We start from the raw sequence: 4,651 nt of genomic DNA, 5'->3' as shown, positions 1-4,651 counted from the left end.
AACGGTCCAAAACTTATAAATCGTGACCATAGAATACGGAAAAACTTAATAGAATGTGTTTAGTCACTCCAGTTAACGCGGAGTTTACAAAACCGTATTTTTGGTGTTGCACTTAACCCTAGGTTCCCTGTGATGTTATTTCTCGCAAAAACTACCGTTTTTGTGCGAAACAACAAATTTCTTCCGTTTTTACTGCAAGTTTATGGGTCACAATAGTTCACCTGGTATATTTAAGGTGAACAATAGTTCATCATACAGGTGATGCACACATACAGGTGAACAATAGTTCACCTGAATTATTTTTACTTTGCTGTTGAAGACCGCATCTGTTATTTTGAATTGAAAGATTTGTAGAACCATAAATAGCTAGTTTTTGAGAAAATATCATGCTTATCAGAAGTTTTCTATTAATATTTGAAAAAAATATGAGGGTCATGTCCTTATAATCCAAAATTTCAATCCTTAGCCCTTGGAGGAATATTTCAAGGGAAATCAACATACAAGATGAGAATTGTATTCTTAATTAAGTATAGCTAGCCTAGGCTTATACAAGTTATCCACTTGAATATTGTTATTGGCTTCTAGAACCTAATTTAGCCTATCCTATGCATTTGCTGTTTAAATATCTCATAGTATTCGTATTAGATAAAAGTATAATGTTTTTTTTATGTTTCTCTGTTTAAATATCCCATTATCATTTTTGCGGTTCAACGGCTGTAGTGAACCGTCTCTGTGTGAACGTTTTTGCGATTTTTCTGCATGCCTGAGCCGTTTTGCTTTAAAAATATCGCATCAAATGATTATCAGGACTGGGATTGGAAGGGACAGGGCTCCTGTTTAAACCATAAAAGGATATTACTACTATAGTCTGCTATAAATCCTGTTTGAAACTTTTCAGAAAGCTTTTATGTTTATAAAAGAGAATAAGGTCGCAAGTTGTTTATCTTAATATAACAAATGAAAAAAAAGTTTAACTTGTAAAGGTCTTACGCACATACTTTTGAATCCATTCAAAAATCAAGAGTTTCACTAAACTTTTTACAGATAAAAAAATAAAAGTTTATATTAGGAAATTGTAATTTGTATTCTGGGAATATCTCTAAAAAGAACATTTCCAGATATATCTGTATCTGTAGGAACGCAAAACTCAGGAAACCTTAAATTAAGAAACTTAAGAATCAAATATTTTCGATTAGTAGCGAAAGAAACATCTATTTCACCATTAAAAAACAACATTCGAAATTAAAAGAGAAGATTGTTATTTTGCAAAAGTTCAAAACTTTACTACCATTCCTCACAGCAATAACTTTTTAACTTCGCTCAATTCTTTTGATTTCACACTAGGAGCAAAGCACTCGGGTTTAAAAAATTCCCCAAAAATTACTTTCAAACCCCAGAAAGACTTACCCTCCCCCCACTAAACTTAGACTGTTCTAACTATATTCCTCAGACTTGTTGTTCTAATTAGTGTGTTCCTTTTACTTGCTGAAATTTTCCGAAAGACGAACGAATAAGATTGTAATTTAGCTTTGTGTACTTTTTAATGGTATATATTTACGCAACATTTTTTGAAATTAATCAAGTTTTAAAAAGAATAAGCTATTTATTTATGTATAAATGAGAAATGATTTGATTGGTTTACGAAGATTACGTCACACACGTGATCAGTAAAATTAGAGTATATTTTTAACATACAACTGCAGGAAAGTCTTTTTTTTGTTCCAAATTTACATTATTTTTTTATGTTTGATCAAAAGAATTCAAAAGGACTTGGGCCAGTGACCTAACCAGGGGGAAGGTACTGAAGTTTGTCCCACCCCTAGGCTAACAAATTCCTAAAATTTCTTAGTGTTTCCTGTTCAAACTATCAAATATTATTTAATCCACCAGATATAATTCTGGCCTACCGAAGATTCCCAACCAGAGAAGCTACTGAGAATTTGACAATATGCCAAGATTCAACACTTGCAAAAACCCCACTTTGACTAGACAATAAACAATGTTTAAATGATTCCGTCATAATTCAAAAATATTTTAAATCGTCATTTTAACATTTAAAAAAAAACAATGTAGTACATACTAGATTTACTTTGGAGGGTAATGTTTTAGGTTTATATACCTCTAAGAATCTCTAAGAATCAAGATCAAAACTAAGTTTAAATATCTCGGTGAGAATATCTCAGGGAGAATGGCAACCATTTAAAAGACCTCTGGAGCTTAAAATTTCTAAAGATTATCTTATTCTTTTTTTTAACAACCCAAACGTGGATTGGAACATTTACAAACAAAACTCCGTCTGATTATTTATTGCAATGTGAAACGGCCTCCCTACAAAGACGTTCCCAGAATATTTTTCATAAGCTCTTTTGAAAGAGGTTGCAACCATATTCTACAAAAGAAATTTTTTTTCGATTATTTTGAATCAGGTAATGTCAAATAATTAGTTGTTCCCTATGTTAACTTTCAAATGGATCTAAAATTGCATATTATAATTTTCACAAAAACTAGATTTTGACTTAACCTTCCAAAACAAGAAGCTTCATTACCAGACTTACTTTCTAAATAAAGTGAGTTGATTGTCATTTATTCTTAATCAAGGTTACATCTTTAGCACTAATAGTTTTATCGAGGGGACATTCACGCAAATGGAAACCTTTTAGACTAGAAAAGCTTTTCAATTCCATTTAGGGATACATTTTTATTTAGGGATTTCTTGTATATGGTTGGTTCATAGTTTAAGTAGAGCTAATGAAATATAATAATATGAAATAAAACAACATATAATAAAATATAATAATATGAAATATAATAGAATATAATTAAAAGAATAAAATTCAGTAATAAAATCCTTAAGTCCTTAAAAATCTCGCTGCTGGAGCAGGGCAAAAGATCACTGAAAATGAGTGGGCTAATTTTAGTGATGCACTTACATGTTGCTACATTTCTAAAATTTGAATGCTGGTTGGTTACGGGATCTTTTGCCAAAACTATGGTTTTGTAATTTTGGAATGATATTATGCCAGCCTATTTACACCATACTAGGAATGTAGATACTTAAGCTGGAATATGAGAAAAGAAATATAGTGAGGCCAGCTTTTGGGTTTCGTCACGTGAGTGTAACGCTCTAGAACAACCTCTCAGACAGCATTACGGGGCTGTGAATCAATTTTTATTAATTATTGGGGGCCTTTGGATTTAAGTAAACGCATAGCTGCTGCTCTTTCCTTCTTTACTAGTTTAACTCACGAAGGAGTTTAACGACGATTCCCTCAAGGCAAGACGTTGGTATTATTGATTATCTACACCTGCTTGTTATGTAACTTGGGATATTTTTCTTCGAAAATCCTTTGGTTATTAGGTACAATAATAACTGTTTAAAAACTTACGGCTGTAGGAAAAATTTTCTGGGCCCATCAGTCAGGTGTGGAATCCTCGGTTGTAAAAAAAAATAATCTTGGTCCAATGTTTACTTATGTAAATGACTTTGGTAGAGGTTTTTTTTAGTGGAAGTTTACTCAAGCCTTTCTTTGGACTGTCATTTTTATTTTCATTGCTGCTAAAACACAAAGAAATGCTGTCATCTATTGATTTTTAAGAGCGGGAAAAGGGTCCGTGACGTGGTCAAAGAATCTTTTGATTTTCAGCATCGCTATGCAAGATTTTGTCATTCTCATAGGGCTTATGGGACCCGGTAATTCCCTTTGTGCCCTGGGGCTATGAAGCCAGTATTCAAAAATGCAATTTCTTCAGTCTAGCTTACAATATAACAGACTGATCCGAGGAATTGATCTGAACATATTTGCGGGTAAGGTTCTTAGCATAATAAGGATATCTCGCCCTCCCCCTCCACAGACAAAGGGGATGAGTACGCTCAAATTGGAGGTGATACAATTCTCAATATAAAATTTAAAAGTAAGACTCCTTCCCTCCCCCGCCATTACATAGTTCTCCAGATAATATAGTCATATTTCTCACTAGTATGCTTTTACCGTAAATTTGTTCCATATTTCAAAATGCTTTCCAAATTCCAACAGCTTACTATAAAATAAACAACAGTCAACTATCTGGGTTAAGCCTTTAATAATAGTGGATTGTCAAAACCTCCACTGCCGGTAGCTGATAAATAAGGGTGCGTCTTTAGCATCTTATCTAATAAGGATGCTTTTTGCATCTGGTTAATTGACGCTCTGATACTGATCAATCTGGGCAAGCGGATCGCAAATAAAGAATTATTTTTCTCATACAATGGAACTAAGACTTTCAGCTAGCGTGAATATTTAAGTAAAAGCGCATTATATTTACGATAGATGCAGGAGCCTGCATAATATTTTTTTAATGGTACATGCAAATAGTTAAGTATGGATCATTTTGACAATAGTAATGAATTATTTTGTAAGCTCCCTCCCCCTGACATGGTTTAAGCAAGAGGGGTACACAACATTTTGATGTTTTATCAGTACTATATTTTTGCTAGCGGGTACATAACACATAGTACCTAGAGAACATCATGAAAAATTGAAGTTATCATGCTTCGCGATAAAGATGCTTAAGAAGAGGCTGCAAGAAACAAATATTGAATATAAAACTGACAACTTAAGCTGAAGAGGGAGCTTCTGCGCTCCCCCAGTCCATGGTGAAGATATTGGGCCTG

At 33.2% G+C, this 4,651-nt stretch overlaps 1 protein-coding gene across 2 annotated transcripts in view; it reads left to right on the top strand.

Annotated features, from left to right (window-relative positions):
* Positions 1–189, top strand: part of LOC136039273 (diuretic hormone receptor-like) — a 214,200-nt gene extending 214,011 nt beyond the window's left edge. For both annotated transcript variants that reach the window (XM_065722850.1, XM_065722851.1), the window contains one exon: positions 1–189. This exon is cut by the window's left edge and continues 289 nt beyond it. The gene's annotated coding sequence lies outside the window, so the exon portion shown is untranslated.
* Positions 190–4,651: the final 4,462 nt, after the last annotated feature.

Source organism: Artemia franciscana, chromosome 19 (genome assembly GCF_032884065.1).
Source record: "Artemia franciscana chromosome 19, ASM3288406v1, whole genome shotgun sequence".
Classification (NCBI taxonomy): domain Eukaryota; kingdom Metazoa; phylum Arthropoda; class Branchiopoda; order Anostraca; family Artemiidae; genus Artemia; species Artemia franciscana.
Note: the sequence above shows the minus strand (reverse complement) of the source record. Positions and strands in the feature narration are given on the sequence as shown.